Source organism: Amblyomma maculatum, chromosome 10, assembly GCF_055883805.1.
Source record: "Amblyomma maculatum isolate TAMU_Amacu chromosome 10, ASM5588380v1, whole genome shotgun sequence".
Classification (NCBI taxonomy): domain Eukaryota; kingdom Metazoa; phylum Arthropoda; class Arachnida; order Ixodida; family Ixodidae; genus Amblyomma; species Amblyomma maculatum.
The window spans coordinates 148,198,098-148,217,076 of NC_139353.1; positions in this window are offsets into that span (position 1 = coordinate 148,198,098).

Consider the following 18,979-nt stretch of genomic DNA (forward strand, 5'->3'; position numbering starts at 1 on the left):
AGAAAAACAGAAACTCTTTAAAATACCTGCAACAATATCATGTACCAAATATCATCTAAAAACCTGCAGAATCTGTTGGTCTGCACCTCGTTTGTTTAACCAAAAGCAGGTATGTTTAAAGACATAACTGCAATTATTTTTAAACATTACCCAATGAGTAAGCTAGGCTACATGTAGCACATTTTGCATTTATGAGCATAGAAGGCGTCAAGGATTGATACTTACGACCAACATAGGCACCCTAGGGGTAGCATTAGCTGGATCCATAATAACCATTGAACCGTTTCATATTGAGCGTAGCTGCTCAAGCCGGTGCGTCAACGCAGCAGCAGATCACGTTTGCCTGCGACACAAACTGCTGTCCATCACACTCCCACTTCACAGGCCTCAGTTTGTGGATGGCATCGGCGAATGCTTTTATGAACAGTTCCATTTTTGGGTGAGTTTTCCCAAAGTACACACCACAAAGCAGAATGTTCTTCAATCGTACTGCTGCTGGCAATTCATTGATGATGGCTTGTATTGGCCAAAGGATAGATTTGCTGCTTTTGGAGACACTGGCTCCATCAGTGTTGAATGTCACTGAAATGTCACACCAGGAGGCTCGTCTCATACTTCGCTTGTAGAGTTTGCGAACAGTTATATCACTTAGAGTGTTCCTGCTGGAAGCTGCTGCCTTATCCTTCAGTGATGTTGCCAATGCTGTGGCAACTATTGTCTGAAAGATGAGCCTCTGTTTTTCTATGCTGAAGCTAGCAAAAATGTTCATTGAACTCACAGCATTGTAGTTTGAACATGCCGACTATTGAGAGCCTTGACTCGGATTCTGAAAAACGGAGTCGCAATTTTCACAGAAGTAGTGCTGTGTCACAAGCTCTTCTTTCCAATGTTTCCATACCTTTCTGATCCTATATTACGACGCAGACAAGACGTGTTTGCCAACTAAAAGGTTAACCACAGAAACAAGTTTCTCTGTGTTCGCCCAGTTCAAGCCTGCAGAGGTAGCATATGCTATCAATATAAACATTGCATCTTTTACTGTTTTGTCAGATTTGGCAGATATATATCAGCAAATAGATTACAAAATTCATCGGCTTCGCTACAACGCTTTGGATTGCTGTTCACATCCGAATCACTGTCCGTGTTTTCATTTTCAAGATTTTCTGCTTCACTGCTTGAAGTGAGGCTGCACGGAGCGCTGCTGCTATGCAGTCCTGCAAATGCATTTGCAATGTTTTTGATCGATGGCTCTTCAATGATGAAAACTTGCCACTGGTCGCCTGTAGCGTGCACACCATCACCTGTTAGAAAAGGCGGAGACACACTTCTGATGTCACATGCCGCACTGTCACTGGAGCTTGAAAATTTCTGTTCATTTCTGTCTTGTCGGTAAAGGAGCGTCGTTCGCGGAAGCAAACAAGGCTTCCGTGTTTCCAAGTAGCACTTACGTTTTTAGCTCGGGGGTTTGTAGACGAGGTGGCAGGTTCATCATTCGTCACTGTTGAATATGCATTGTCTCCCATTGCTAGAAAACACGCGTTTGCCTTAGCACTACACAAGCCAGTATAATATTACTGACACAAGTGTAGTACAGACACAATTCCACAACACACACGATTTCGCCACTGGAACGACAAGCGCGAAGGCGCGAACGCGAAAAAAAGCAAAAAAAAAAAAAACATTACCGACGTTCGATTGACCAAGACTGGCTGGATTAGCGATGCTTCCCGCGGGATCTATTCACGTTTATTGGTAACAACTGGACCGCAATTTATTTTAATTACTGTTAAGTAATGCCGAAAGTTGGGTGAGTTGGTTAAAATTCATGATGGAAAATAACGCGAAGGTACACGAAGGACGGCAGGAAGTAAGACACGTACAAACGCTAACTCGCAATTCTCTCTAAATTAACTATAGCACAAAAGTTTTTATTTAATATTTTATTTCAATTTATTAAGCACAAAAGTTTATAAGCAGTTCCAACCAACACAAGCCAAAGCCAGCCGCTCTGGCAAACATGCTTATAGTGCACTAGAATTCTAGTACACTATAATCATGCTGGCCATACGAGGCGTACGAGGTCTGGTCGTGAATCGTGATCGCCGGCAAGTCGCAACCACGTGCTATTCACTTCAAGGCCTATCTTCGAGTTGTGATACAGTAACGTGCGAGTAGTGAAAATATGTTCCCGTACGTTCGCATGCGCGATGATGATTTAAAGGTTGTAGTAAGCGTACGGGATTTTAAGGCTTTCGTCCATCCCACCTCCACGACTTCGAAAGAAGCAAGTGGTATGATGTCTTCTGGGAAGACTCCAAGCAAAACGGCTATTTCAAGGCGCAAGTCCTGAGACTCGTCGATAAGAAAAACATGCCCTACGTCTTTTATCTCAGTGATATTCAGATGTTTTATCTTCATTTTAGCATCAAATGAAGAGGCAGAACAAAGAAGTAAACGCGTGCCCATACCGCCACCGCCATCCGACAGCGAGGACCTCGACGCCTCGACGAAATCGAGCGAGGACTCCCAACGAGAGGTCAGAATTAATTTAGTTAGCCGTTACTCTAGAGTGGGAAATATTAGTTTTGTGCTGGTCAAGTGGCGCGTTTCTTAATTGTGATGCCTCAGTGTTTATGTCCGAACAGCAATTCCGAACGTACCTCGGCCCGATTGTTGCATTTGCTTCGGGACTGTCACTGAATGCCAGACAGTTCAGTTCAGTCGTTCAGTCGTGTCCGACTCTTCGTGACCCTATTGACCATGTCACGCCACGCTTTCCGGTCTCTCACTATCTTCCTGACATCACATAACTTCATCTGCAGTGCCTCGAGGATGCCATCTAAACATCGCGTCCGCTGCCTACCCCTTCTCCGGCGACCCTCAACCTTTCCCAACATCAAATCTTTCTCCAGCGACTCCTCTCTTCTCATCAGATGACCAAAGCAGCTGAGCTTTAACTTTAAAATTTGACCCTCCAATGAGCAGTCAGGGTTTATGGTCGACAATATTGACTGATTTGATCTTCTGGCAGTCCAAGGAACTCTCAAGAGTCTTCGCCAGCACCACAATTCAAACGCGTCAATTCTTCGGCGGTCAGCCTTTTTCACAGTCCAACTCTCGCATCCATACATCACAACTGGAAAGACCATAGCACGAGTTATACGGATCTTGGTTGGCAGACTAATGTCTCTGCTCTTTACTAGGCGGTCAAGGCTAACCATTGCTCTCTTTCCCAGAAGCAGGCGTCTCCTAATTTCATGGCTGCAGTCTCCTTCCGAGGTACTCTTGGAGCCCAAGAAGAGAAAATCTGTCACAGCTTCCACTTCTTGGCCCTTGATGCTCCAGGACTTGATAGGGCAAGACGCCATAATCTTTGTCTTTTTAATGTTCAGTTTAAGCCCAAACTTCTCACTCTCTTCTTGTATGCGCATTAGAAGTCTCTTGAGTTCCGCTTCACTTTCTGCCATTAAAGTGGTATCATCCGCATATCTAAGGTTGTTGATACGTTTTCCAACAATCTTCACTCCAGCTGAAGACTCGTCCAGACCGGCCTTCCTCATGATGCACTCTGCAATAGATTAAATAGGCAGGGCGACAGTATGCAGCCTTGCCTCACTCCTTTCTCAATCGGAAACCAATCAGTAAGACCATGCCCAGTTCTGACTGTGGCCTCTTGCCCTTCATACAGGTTCCTGAGGAGACAGATGAGGTGAATTGGAACTCCCATCTCTTGGAGAGCTTGCCACAATCTGCTGTGATCTACGCAGTCAAACGCTTTCGCATAATCAATAAAGCAGAAGTAGATGGGTTTCTGGAACTCTCTTGCTTTTTCCATGATCCAGCGAAGGTTGGCAACTTGGTCTCTAGTTCCTCTGTCCTTGCGAAACCCAGCTTGCACGTCCGGAAGCTCCCGATCCACATACTGCTGCAGCCTACCTTGGAGGATTTTCAACATCACCTTGCTAGCATGCGAAATAAGCGCGATCGTGCGGTAGTTGGAACAATCTTTGGCACTGCCTTTCTTTGGAATGGGGATGTAAACTGACCTCCTCCAATCTTGTGGCCACTGCAGGGTTGTCCAAATCTTCTGACATAATGTATGCAGAATGTTAACAGCGTCATGGTTGAGGTTTTGAAGCAACTCAGCTGGAATGCCATCAATTCCGCTAGCTTTGTTCTTAGCAAGGCTGGCTAAGGCCCATTCAACTTCACTCTTCAGGATGCCCGGCTCGAGATCAGTGATCACAACCGTCTTATGTTGGGTTTGCACATTCGGGTCCTTCTTGTACAGTTCTTCTGTGTATTCCTGCCACCTCTTCTTTATCTCTGCGGCTTCAGTGAGGTCCTTGCCTCGTTTGTCCTTTATCACGCCCAGCTTAGCACAGAAGCTTCCTTTGATATCTTTGATTGTCTTATACAGAGCTCTTGTGTTCCTTAATTGGCTGTTGTCCTCAACTGCTTGGCACTGTATGTTCAGGAAGGCATTCTTATCTCTCCTTGCTATTTTCTGAAAATCCGCATTGAGAACATTGTATCTTTCTCTTTCCCCCATAACTTTTGCCATCCTCCTTTTCTCAGCTATTTGCAAAGCCTCTTCAGATAACCAGTTTGCTTTCTTGCATTTCTTTTGCTTTGGAACTACCTTAGTAGCAACTTCTTGTATTATATCACGAACATCAGTCCACATCTCTTCGGGCTCTTTGTCTTCTAGATCTAATTCTTGAAATCGATTCCTCACTTCCACAGCATACTCTAATGGAACTTGATCCAGATTATACCTGAAAGGCCTTCTAGTTTTCTGCGTTTTCCTCAATCGAAGCTTAATCTTGGCAACAAGAAGCTGATGATCGGTGCCACAATTGGCACCACTGACAGTATTGTGCATTTCTTCGACGCGCTAGGTAATAGCGGCGTCAAATTAGACGCGAATATCAAAGCGCGTAGAAAAAGGTCTATCAGAGCCGTCTGCCTGTTGTCATCAGGTATAGGCGTGGTTTTTTCCCGGTTTTCTACTGTTTTCTTTTTCGTTCATTTTCCCGTTGTGCTACTGGACCGGCACGTTCATTCTGTGTACAGATAGTGACTTGCGCAGCGCCTACGCACTACAGCGTGATTTCGTTGCCAACTGGGGATGCAAGCGCAATGTCTTAAACAAAATCAATGTGCTGTAGGCCAACAAGCTCAAATTTCTAGCTTCATCCACATGGGTTAGAGCCGTTACCAGCAGCGAAACCGCGCAGCGCAAGTCACCATCTCCGGAAAGAACGAATGTGGCGGGGAAATTTTCAGAGTGGATTCATACATGCACACCTTAAGGACTGAACAGCTGTCTCGCTTGCGAGAGGTACGCAGTTCAATCAGCAGTGCCGTTTGCTTCACTGATCCTGTTTTAAATAAATATGCCAGCAACTGCCTATCTGCCTTGTTAATAAAGGAACTTTTTTATTGGCACAAGAGAAACCTGACTAGACTGCACCATGGCACAAGGTATTTTATTACACAAGTGGGTGTCAGGATATTGGTGGGTGGCTGGTCGGTTGAATTTAATTATTCGGGCCAACTTGCCCACCAGTGCAATCTTTGTACGTAGGAGAGGGTGGAGCGACAAACTTCTCCCCCATGTGCAAAATCAGATTCGGACGGTAACCGCCGATAAGAGCCACGCCTGATTGGCTGTTGGCCGGAGGCATGAGCACACTCAAGATCGGTTCAATGGAATTTACTTATATACACACAAAAAGAAAAAGAAAAGTTGCCATGCACAATAGCAAGATAACAATAGCGTAATATAAGTATCGGAAAGAAAGGTGACGCAGGCATTAACTGTGAACATAAAGCAGGCAAAAGCAGAGAGTTAACACTACAACCTAACTTGCGGGAATGACTACAACACCAAAGAGCTAGATGTGAACTAAAGAGGGAGAAGTAAAGAAAAGAGTTCGATAGAGCGGCGGCGGGTACCGGTGGCTTAGCTGCTGATGCTGACTGCGGGACTGAGGCGATGTCGTGGGCTCACGCGGTCTGGGTCCACGCATCCTCAGGGTCGCCGTCACCGGACTCGCCGCGACAGCCCCTGCTTAAACTCGCTGTCCAACACTGGCTTGCCCTCGCACACCGTGGCTCACCTCACGCACCCTTCTGCAACACCAATTTTTTCAGTCTGACTGGCCTGCGTTTCCATCCCTGTCAGTTCCTCGCAGCACAACCCGCTGTAACGCGAGGCCGGAGGTCGGCAAGCGAAGCCACGGACCTCACTCGAAGAAAAAAGGCACCCGGCACAAAGGCCTATGCTGAATCCACCGAACGCATAAACAGCCCAACAGTAGGAGGTCGTCTATTCTCCCTCCCAGTAACCGACAGTCGCCGCAGTCCGTATTCGAGATGGGTTGGCTGGGACAGAGTTTCCTTCTCTCAAAGCTGGGGCCAGTCGTCCCTCAAGGCGCTCAAGGCAGAAAAGAAAGGAAACTGAGAGGGAACACTGCGAAAGCCCCAATCCCCATATAGGGATTGAACTCTGCACCACAGTGCCAGAATCTTCGCTGCCGCAAAAGAGAGAAAAGAACGGGGCTGTTACGCGTATGGCCCAACGGCCGCAGCGTCAATAAACAACCACCGCAGACAGCGTCGCCCGGCGAATGACTGCACGTTTATTCTCGGCTTGCGAATATATAGAAAAGCATTGGAAAGAAAGAAAGGATAAAACGAGAGGGAAAAAAGGCGCGACGCATGCGCCGGTTGCCAGGGGCTGGTTATCAATGCCAGCCTTCGACGAGTCGAACTTGACTATCAGCATTCCTTCCCCCTAGTAACCGTAACGTAGCACTGGTTTCTTTACACGGGTGGACCGGCGCAGCACGGGCTCCGGGGGTGTGTCATCTTCGTGAACTTCCGACTCTGGCGCGCTGTGGCTTGGACCAGGTGACAACCCAGATGTTCCGGCCTCTTACGCAGCCGGTTCTTCTTTGTCCCGTTTGCGTACTTGGTCAACATGTCGGCGAACCATCTGATGATCTTCAGTCTCGACGGATAATAGTCATGCGCCTGCAGTGGACTTCACCTTGCCTGGTCTCCATTTATCACCAACACCATAGTTCCTAAAGAAAACGTTATCCCCCGGGGCGAAACTCCAGCCTCCATCCGCAGATCGTTCGTGCTGTGGGGGCAGTTTCCTTGAAGGAAAAGACATGTCAATTCTCGTGCGCAGCTGATACCCTAAAAGCAATTCTGAAGGAGACAATCCGGACTGCTGCGGAGCATTTCTGTACTTGCACAGTGCCCTAGCGAGGGCGGTTGCTAGATTTACGCCAGGCATCTTCTTCCGACCATCCTTAATTGTCCTGACTGCGCGTTCTGCAAGCCCATTGCTTTGAGGATGATATGGTGGCGTGCGAATATGCACTATGCCGTTCCGTTCCATAAATCGAGCAAACTCGGAACTAGTAAATGGTGTGCCATTGTCTGAAACAACCGTACGAGGCAGGCCAAACTGGCTGAATAAAGTACGTAAAGCTTCTACCGTGCTGCTCGACGTGGCTGCTTGAGAGAGAGGAATAGCGTCAATCCATTTACTGTGCGAGTCTACAACAATCAGTAACATTTTCTCTTTAACTGGTCCGGCGAAATCGATATGAAGTCTTGACCACCTTTCGTTGGTAGCAGGCCAGCTGACTGGTTCTCGTGCAGCAAGCATTGGCAAAGCCTGGACACAGTTTCGACATTCTGACGCAATCCGGCAGATGTCTTGGTCGTTATCCGGCCACCAAAATTTTGGCCTCGCAACTTTCTTCATAGTTGCGATACCCTGGTGGGCCTCGTGCAGTAACTTCAGCAATGGGCCCCTTGCTTCTTTCGGCACTACCACTCGATGACCCCACAGCAATAGTCCCACCTCAACCGACAGCTCCAGACGCTTTTTGTAGTAATGGTTCATTTTCGAGCCTTCGATGCGAGCGGGTGCTGGCCGACCCTCAATGACATACCTGCAGACACTGAGCAGCACGTTGTCTTTTGCAGAGAGCTCCTGCAACTCCTTTTGGGAAACCGCCGGCTCGTCCCATTCATTGATGGCCAGGATAAATTCGGAGCAGAACGGAGGTTTGGGCTAGTTGGTGATCATGTATGTTTCGGCAACAGCGCAAAAGGACAGAGACAAGTGGAAGGAGGTACACAACGACGACGCTGAACTTACAACTGGCTGTATTAGGAAAAACACAGATCAATATATACTCTACTCAATCAGCGCACATGCGCAATGTCAAAAACATGCGTCAAACTCAGACATACTTATCAGGATAAAATCAATTTAAATCAAACATGCGTGGGCAATGAGCCTTTTAATCTTTGTGAAGTAGGCTCATTTCTCTGGCTGACAAAGACACGGATGGTGTGCTGACACACCCGTCTGTTTTTCTGATGATATGGAAAGCCTCAGCCAGCTCTCTTGTGCGCCGGTCATTATGCGCAAACAACGCTTCTGTATCTACAAAAAATGGAACACATTTACATGAAAAGCAATGTTTGGCTAGGTTTGTGGCTTGTTTGTCTAATGCATTACAATGCTCCATGAGCCTAACGTTGATACATCGGCCAGTTTGGCCGATGTACGTTCGGCCACATGAGAGCGGTATTTGGTACACAACACCCTTTTGACACGGAACGTACTTACTCAAATGATTAATATTACACTTATGTCTATTGCGTCCTTCACTCTTCCTTTGAATGGCAGCCCCCAATTTTTCTAGCTTGTTAGGGGCTGAGAATACCACATCCACTCCGTGCTTAGCTCCCACTTTCTTTAACCTGTGTGACAAGGCATGCACATATGGCATTACCGCCACCTTCTTGCGTTCTCTAGGAACCTTTTGCAGCTCCGAACCGCGTTCTCAATATTTTAACTATTGCGAATTGCAAATTTTCTTCCGTCCAAAAGTTCAGTTCAGTCGTTCAGTCGTGTCCGACTCTTCGTGACCCTATGGACCATGTCACGCCACGCTTTCCGGTCTCTCACTATCTTCCTAACATCACATAACTTCATCTGCAGTGCCTCGAGGATGCCATCTAACCATCGCGTTCGCTGCCTACCCCTTCTCCGGCGGCCCTCAATCTTTCCCAACATCAAATCTTTCTCCAGCGACTTCTCTCTTCTCATCAGATGACCAAAGTAGCTGAGCTTTAACTTTAGAATTTGGCCCTCCAAAGAGCAGTCAGAGTTTGTGGTCGACAATATTGACTGATTTGATCTTCTGGCAGTCCAAGGAACTCTCAAGTCTTCGCCAGAACCACAATTCAAACGCGTCAATTCTTCGGCGGTCAGCCTTTTTCACAGTCCAACTCTCGCATATATACATCACAACTGGAAAGACCATAGCACGAGTTATACGGATCTTGGTTGGCAGACTAATGTCTCTGCTCTTTACTAGGTGGTCAAGGCTAACCATTGCTCTCTTTCCCAGAAGCAGGCGTCTCCTAATTTCATGGCTGCAGCCTCCTTCCGAGGTAATATTGGAGCCCAAGAAAAAATCTGTCACAGCTTCCCCTTCTTGTCCCTTGATGCTCCAGGACTTGATAGGGCAAGACGCCATGATCTTTGTCTTTTTAATGTTCAGTTTAAGTCCAAACTTCTCACTCTCTTCTTGTACGCGCATCAGAAGTCTCTTGAGTTCCGCTTCACTTTCTGCCATTAAAGTGGTATCATCCGCATATCTAAGGTTGTTGATACGTCTTCCAGCAATCTTCACTCCAGCTGAAGACTCGTCCAGACCGGCCTTCCTTATGATGCACTCTGCATATAGGTTAAATAAGGCAGGGCGACAGTTTGCAGCCTTGCCTCACTCCTTTCTCAATCGGAAACCAATCAGTAAGACTATACCCAGTTCTGACTGTGGCCTCTTGCCCTTCATACAGGTTCCTGAGGAGACAGATGAGGTGAATTGGAACTCCCATCTCTTGGAGAGCTTGCCACAATCTGCTGTGATCTCGACAGTCAAACGCTTTCGCATAATCAATAAAGCAGAAGTAGATGGGTTTCTGGAACTCTCTTGCTTTTCCATGATCCAGCGAAGGTTGGCAACTTGGTCTATAGTTGCTCTGCCCTTACGAAACCCAGCTTGCATGTCCGGAAGCTCCCGATCCACATACTGCTGCAGCCTACCTTGGAGGATTTTCAACATCACCTTGCTAGCATGCGAAATAAGCGCGATCGTGCGGTAGCTGGAACCATCTTTGGCACTGCCTTTCTTTGGAATGGGGATGTAAACTGACCTCCTCCAATCCTGTGGCCACTGCAGGGTTGTCCAAATCTTCTGACATAATGTATGCAGAATGTTAACAGCGTCATGGTTGAGGTTTTGAAGCAACTCAGCTGGGATGCCATCAATTCCGCTAGCTTTGTTCTTAGCAAGGCTGGCTAAGGCCCATTCAACTTCACTCTTCAGGATGCCCTGCTCGAGATCAGTAATCACAACCGTCTTATGTTGAGTTTGCACATCCGGGTCCTTCTTGTACAGTTCTTCTGTGTATTCCTGCCACCTCTTCTTTATCTCTGTTGCTTCAGTGAGGTCCTTGCCAGCTTAGCACAGAAGCTTGCTTTCATATCTTTTATTGTCTTATACAGAGCTCTTGTGTTCCCTAATTGGCTGTTGTCCTCAACTGCTTGGCACTGTATGTTCGGGAAGGGATTCGTATCTCTCCTTGCTATTTTCTGAAAATCCGCATGGAGAACCTTGTATCTTTCTCTTTCCCCCATACTTTTGCCATCCTCCTTTCTTCAGCTATTTGCAAAGCCTCTTCAGATAACCAGTTTGCTTTCTTACATTTTTTTTTGCTTTGGAACTACCTTATTAGCAACTACATGTATTATATCACGAAGATCAGTCCACATCTCTTCAAGCTCTCTGTCTTCTAGATCTAATTCTTGAAATCGATTCCTCACTTCCACAGCATAATCTAATGGAACTTGATCCAGATTATACCTGAAAGGCCTTCTAGTTTTCTGCGTTTTCCTCAATCGAAGCTTAATCTTGGCAACAAGAAGCTGGTGATCGGTGCCACAATCGGCCCCAGGCCTTGTTTTTACTGCTTGTATAGCGCTTTTCCATCTCTGCCGGCAAATAATATAATCGATCTGATTCCTGTACAGACCGTCCGGTGATGTACATGTGTACAGGCGCCTCTTGTGCTGTTGAAAATGAGTATTCGCTATGGTCAGGTTGTTTTCTTGACAAAACTCTACTAGCCTCTGCCCAGCTTCATTTGGCTCACCAAGACCGAACTTGCCTGTAATTCCGGATATTTCTTCACTCCCTACCTTAGCATTCCAGTCTCCTATGAGAAAAACGACGTCTGATGATGGGGTGCGGTCTAAAAGGCATTGTAGGTCCGCATAAAATCTGTCAACGTCAGCTTCTTCAGGAGTAGTGGTCGGTGCATAGACTTGGATAACTGTTATGTTGAAAGGGTGACCTTGGATTTGAAGTGAAATCATTCGGTCGTTTTTGGGGTTGTACCCTAGCACTGCTTTGCCCATTCTTCTGTTTACTATGAGAGCGACCCCATTCCTTCTTTTGGATTCGTGCCCACAATAAAAGACATAATGGTCGCCGGAGTTGAATTCTCCCATTCCGGTCCACTTGAGCTCGCTGATACCCAAGATATCAATGTTCAATCTGTCCATTTCTCGCTTGACGATATCCAGTTTACCTTGCGTCATAGATCTTACATTCCATGTTGCTATGTGATACATCTCCTTGCAACATCGAACTTTCCGGTCGCTTCCAGACACATCCACAACTGAGCGTCCTTTTGGCTTTAGCCCTGCCGCTGCATTCGTCCTGGAGCTACTAGGAATCTCCCTTTGTTCATCCCCAGTAACATGTGGGACGCCTTCCAACCTGGGTGGCTCATCTTCCGGCGCCATATCATTAATGGTAGTGTGACTGGCCATAGGGTTTTCTTGGCAGGAAATACTGGAGTGGGTTGCCATTACCTTCTCCAGTGAATCACATTTTGTCAGACCTCTCTGCCGTGACCTGTCTATCTTGGGTGGCCCTACACAGCAGAGCTCACGACTTCATCGAGTTTCGCAAGCCCCTACGCCACGACAATGCAGTTATATATATATATATATATATATATATATATATATATATATATATATATATATATATATATATATATATATATATATATATATATATTAAGTGTGTGTGTGTTTAACCAAAGGAAAAAAACAGCGATAAATATTACAACACACAGAAAGACGAACCCGTCCCGTTCGTCTTTCTGTGTGTCCTGTCTAATATTTACCGCTGTTTTTTCTTTGGCTAAAAACACAATTGCAGACCAACTAGCCCAGCAAGAGATACGGTTGATATATATATATATATATATATATATATATATATATATATATATATATATATATAATAGAGCGAAGGGTACGCTTCATTTAATGAAACATTTTATTAGACTCGACGTTTCGATCGGAGACCGATCTTTCTCAAGAGTGAATCTTCTTGGATAGTGTTGCGGCTTTTTAAGCATTTGGACGTAGACCACACCTGGGTAGGAAAACAAAACGTGGGAGACAGAGGAAAGAGACAGATACAGTAGGGAAGGATGATGTCCAGGTGTGCCATCGCAGGTGCATCGCAGGTGCTGGACAGGCCTGTCGAACTGCGCTGACACAGGTGCCTGGATGCATAGTCTGTGCTGCGAAAGAATGCGGGCTATTTTCACTCTTCCTGGCCACGACGGCCGAAGAGTGGGAGTAGGGAAAAAATATAAATGAATAAATAAATAAAAAAATAAAAAAAAGAAAAAGGGGGGGGGGGATGGAGGTGGATAAGGAAAGGTGTTAGCTTAGAAAAAAAAAGTGTCGGAAGGGCGGTAGGAGGTAAGTGGCTCTGACAAGACCAGAACACACCAACACTTTGGTATTCAAAAAAGGTGATGACCTCAGACGACTTGGCCAGGTGTGCACATTTCCTGTGTTCGTGACATCGGAAGAGAGGACAGGACCCCGTGGTTTTCGTTTAAGTTCTGTTGTAGAGTATTAAATTTAAAAATGAAATATGATTCTCGTTGTTCGCGCTCACGAGTGTTTTTGAAGCCACTCTGTAATATTGTGACTTTAAGATTATCGAACTCATGTCCCTCCTTGCGAAGGTGCTTCGAAAGGGGGAGGCTGGGAAAGGTTTGAGCGTGCGAGCGGTGGTTATTAAATCTCAATCGGAAGGAATTATCTGTTTGGCCAATGTACTGCATACCACAGTCACCACACTCGAGCATGTAAACAACATTGCTAGAATCGCAATTTAAATCTTCTCGTATAAAATGTTTGAAATTTGAGTGGGTGCTTTTAGCTAGTGCTGTGGATTGCATGTGTTTACAGATTTGACATCGGCTTTTTCCGCATGACGTGCAACCCAAAGTTCTCGGTTTATTGACAGTTGAGTGGACAACGTGGTTTTGTAAATTTTTTGGTCTTCTGTATGTTACCTGAGGAGCAGTCGAGAATACTTTGGAAAGTCGTTGACTTTGTTTTATGATATTGAAATGTTTTTTAAGGATTTTGTTAATATTTGGGATATTGTCTGCGAAGGTTAGAATGAGATTACAGTGTTGTGGTGTTGGCTGTGATTCCGCAAGGGTGTGATGACGATTACTTATTTCAGCCTTTTTTATGGCATCTTCGATGATAGAGGGCGGGTAGTATTGTTTATCTAGTGTTACTCGCATGCGATTAGCATTTTCTTGAAAATCTATGGATTTTGAGCAAATACGTTTGAATCTGATAGCTTGCGAGTATGGGATTGAAGTCTTGCAGTGGCGTGGATGGCAGCTTTTGAAGTGAAGGTATTGTTGTCTGTCTGCGGGTTTTTTGTAAACGCTAGTGATTAATGCGCCCCATTCAACTCGAACCAGAACATCTAAGAAGTTGATTTTACTAGTTGAGTAGGTGTGTGTGAAAGAGATGCTAGGGTGTATGTTGTTGAATGAGGCGATAAACTTTACGAGTTCGTCCTCTGTTTCGGTCCAAATCATGAATATGTCATCCAGAAAGCGTTTGTAAAAAATTGGTTTGATTGCACATGAGGACAGAAAGTCGGACTCAATTTTGCTCATAAATATGTTTGCGTAATTTGGAGCCATTTTGGTGCCCATAGCTGTACCACTAGTTTGAAGATAGTATGAGTTGTTGAATTCAAAAGTGTTAAGTTGAAGGACCAGATTGGCTAGTGTCTCGATGGTACTTGGACTAGGAGAGTCTAAAATTTTATATTTCTCGTATGCTCCGATCATGGCCTGGATTCCGTCGTCATGTGGGATGTTAGTGTAAAGTGACACCACGTCAAGGGTAACTAGAAAAGCGCCATGAGGGAAGGTAATATTGGATAATTCTCTCAGGAAATGTTGGTGTCGCGTATGTAAGATGGATGTTTCGGAGGTATGTGTTTGATTAGGGAATCGATATAATCTGAAATTGGCTCTGTGAGTGTGCCGATACCGGAAACAATAGGTCGCCCTGGATAATTCTCTTTGTGTATTTTCGGGAGCATATAGAAGCGCCCCGCTGAGGCATTTTTTGGCGTCAGTGCCTTACTTACACGTAGGGGTAATTCACCTTCATCGGTTAGTTTAGTCAGAGTTTTTCCTATGATGCTCCGGTGTTCAGCGGTGGGGTTCGATGAGAGTTTCTTATAGAATTTTGGGTTATTGAGTTGACGGTTTCCCTCCTGAATGTAATCGTCTTTGTCTAAAATGACTATACCTCCACCTTTGTCGGCGGGTTTAATAACAATGTCAGTTCGTTTGCCGAGTGAGCCTAATGCATTACGTTCTTTCCTTGTGAGGTTAGGTGGGCCAGATCTGCGTGTCCCAAAGGCCTGAAGAATATCCCCTTGTACTGCTTTATATACATGTCAAGATATTTTTCCCTACCAGGTTTGGGCGTCCACGGATCCTTAGGTCGGGGAAGTGCGGATTACTCGAGTTTGGTTTATCGAAAAAGTATTCACGTAGTCTAAGATTTCGAGAAAAGTTATCCAGATCTTTGAATCATTGAAATTCATTATACTTTCTATTACTTGGACAGAATTTTAGGCCGCGTGACAAAAGGGACTTTTCATCGGAGGTGAGTTGAGAGTTTGAGAGGTTAATCATAATTTCTGGAAGGTGTGGTTCCTCGGGTGTTTGGTCTAATGTGGTTAGGTGTTCGGTTACGGTTTTGGGGTTCTCGTTGGATGGGTGTATGTGGCTCCCTGGTTGTATTTCTTTTGTAGGGTCTATGTTTGCATCAACAATTATGTTATCCCGGGAGAACTTTTTAAGTTTCTTTGTCCAAATTTGCTCAATTTTGCAAGACTGGAAGACCTCAAGCTCGGTTGCCTGTGATGTTGAAAGCAACATGTGACGCGCCCGCCTCTCCTCGAAGTTTAATGATGCCAACGTTTGTTCGAAGTGCTCAATTGTTATTTTTGAAAAGTTTAAAAGATGCCCCGAGTAGTTCTTTGGTCTATGCTAGTCGATGGGATTCCGAAAGGTTATTCATCGATGGGGTTAGATATAGAGTAAGTCCTCTCGGTACAATTTCCGATTTCAGATATATTCGAAGGGATTTTACGTGGAGCTCGTGCCTGATTCTTTTGTCTATTATTTTTCTTAACTTTAAAAAATTTCGAGAGTGTATGTCATCGCCAGAAGGAGAATTGGTGGGCGCGTGAGCCTGGTCGGCCTGTCAGTATTGCTTCAGCCGTTGGGCTGAGCCACAGCGTCGCCTGAGGTCATACCTTTGTTTTGGCGTGGTGGTTTCATCCCCGAAGCACTGCATGGTGACTGATGCTTGCTGCGATCCAAGTTCCGGCTCCATTGGTGCCGACATTGGAGCCATCCGTGGTCCCGGGGTTTTCGGCGTGGCAGCCGGCGACGTGTCGCCTTCCCCATGGGCGTCGGCAGTAGGGACGGGCAGTTCGATGTAGAGCTTGGGTGCCGGAGTGTGGTGTCTCGTGATGCAACACTTTGTTTCGGTGTAGCGGCGCTCTCTGGACGATCGTTTTCATTGGAAGGAGGCTGTTGGTGTCCCGTTGGTTCTCTTGGAGTGGGCGTGTTGACGTCATTTCCGATGTCCTGCATGGTGGATGAAGCTTGCTGGGATCCAAGTGTTGCAGCTGAGAGTGGATCCATCCGGGATCGGGGCCTCGCCGAAGTGGAGACCGGGGATGTACCGCCTTGCACAGCAGGCGTTGGTAGTAGGGACGGGCGGTTTGATGATGGGCAGGTGGGGTTATTCGGTGTGGGATTTCCTGTTGTTCTGGATGGTTTGGCGGCGGCTGGAGGCGCAGTGAAATGTGGTGATCTTGGAGTTGGCAGCAGAGCTTGGCGAAGGGGCGTTTTCGTGAGTGTAGTGTAGCCTGAACCACTTGGTGGTAGGTTATGCGTGGCACGGCGGCATTTCAACCCAGATGTCCGTCCTTGGTTGATCAGATGCTCTGCTTCCTCAATGGTTGGGAAATCCGGTGTTGCGGGTGGACCAGCATCTTCACTGTTTTGGGATGGGACCTCAAAACAGCTGGCAGCTATTCGGGTGCTGTGCTCCATGGTGGGTTGGTGGGTCTTATCTGAGGTTGGCAGGTGGTCTTTCAATGGGGCCATGCAGTGCCGTTGAGCACTGAGGAGGAGGTTGAATATATTCCAGGCGAGCACCGAAACACCTCCAAAACTCCGGGCGCGTCACAACATGTTGCTTTCAACATCACAGGCAACCGAGCTTGAGGTCTTCCAGTCTTGCAAAATTGAGCAAATTTGGACAAAGAAACTTAAAAAGTTCTCCCGGGATAACATAATTGTTGATGCGAACATAGACCCTACAAAAGAAATACAACCAGGGAGCCACATACACCCATCCAACGAGAACCTCAAAACCGTAACCGAACACCTAACCACATTAGACCAAACACCCGAGGAACCACACCTTCCAGAAATTATGATTAACCTCTCAAACTCTCAACTCACCTCCGATGAAAAGTCCCTTTTGTCACGCGGCCTAAAATTTTGTCCAAGTAATAGAAAGTATAATGAATTTCAATTATTCAAAGATCTGGATAACTTTTCTCGAAATCTTAGACTACGTGAATACTTTTTCGATAAACCAAACTCGAGTAATCCGCACTTCCCCCGACCTCAGGAACCGTGGACGCCCAAACCTGGTAGGGAAAAATATCTTGACATGTATATAAAGCAGTACAAGGGGATATTCTTCAGGCCTTTGGGACACGCAGATCTGGCCCACCTAACCTCACAAGGAAAGAACGTAATGCATTAGGCTCACTCGGCAAACGAACTGACATTGTTATTAAACCCGCCGACAAAGGTGGAGGTATAGTCATTTTAGACAAAGACGATTACATTCAGGAGGGCAACCGTCAACTCAATAACCCAAAATTCTATAAGAAACTCTCATCGAACCCCACCGCTGAACACCGGAGCATCATAGGAAAAACTCTGACTAAACTAACCGATGAAGGTGAATTACCCCTACGTGTAAGTAAGGCACTGACGCCAAAAAATGCCTCAGCGGGGCGCTTCTATATGCTCCCGAAAATACACAAAGAGAATTATCCAGGGCGACCTATTGTTTCCGGTATCGGCACACTCACAGAGCCAATTTCAGATTATATCGATTCCCTAATCAAACACATACCTCCGAAACATCCATCTTACATACGCGACACCAATCATTTCCTGAGAGAATTATCCAATATTACCTTCCCTCATGGCGCTTTTCTAGTCACCCTTGACGTGGTGTCACTTTACACTAACATCCCACATGACGACGGAATCCAGGCCATGATCGGAGCACACGAGAAATATAAAATTTTAGACTCTCCTAGTCCAAGTACCATCGAGACACTAGCCAATCTGGTCCTTCAACTTAACACTTTTGAATTCAACAACTCATACTATCTTGAAACTAGTGGTACAGCTATGGGCACCAAAATGGCTCCAAATTACGCAAACATATTTATGAGCAAAATTGAGTCCGACTTTCTGTCCTCATGTGCAATCAAACCAATTTTTTACAAACGCTTTCTGGATGACATATTCATGATTTGGACCGAAACAGAGGACGAACTCGTAAAGTTTATCGCCTCATTCAACAACATACACCCTAGCATCTCTTTCACACACACCTACTCAACTAGTAAAATCAACTTCTTAGATGTTCTGGTTCGAGTTGAATGGGGCGCATTAATCACTAGCGTTTACAAAAAACCCACAGACAGACAACAATACCTTCACTTCAAAAGCTGCCATCCACGCCACTGCAAGACTTCAATCCCATACTCGCAAGCTATCAGATTCAAACGTATTTGCTCAAAATCCATAGATTTTCAAGAAAATGCTAATCGCATGCGAGTAACACTAGAGAAACAACACTATCCGCCCTCTATCATCGAAGATGCCATAAAAAAGGCTGAAATAAGTAATCGTCATCACACCCTTGCGGAATCACGTTAAGTAATGCCGTTAAGTAATGCTATTTTCCATCAGGAATCACAGCCAACACCACAACACTGTAATCTCATTCTAACCTTCGCAGACAATATCCCAAATATTAACAAAATCCTTAAAAAACATTTCAATATCATAGAACAAAGTCAACGACTTTCCAAAATATTCTCGACTGCTCCTCAGGTAACATACAGAAGACCAAAGAATTTACAAAACCACGTTGTCCACTCAACTGTCAATAAACCGAGACCTTTGGGTTGCACGTCATGCGGAAAAAGCCGATGTCAAATCTGTAAACACATGCAATCCACAGCACTAGCTAAAAGCACCCACTCAAATTTCAAACATTTTATACGAGAAGATTTAAATTGCGATTCTAGCAATGTTGTTTACATGCTCGAGTGTGGTGACTGTGGTATGCAGTACATTGGCCAAACAGATAATTCCTTCCGATTGAGATTTAATAACC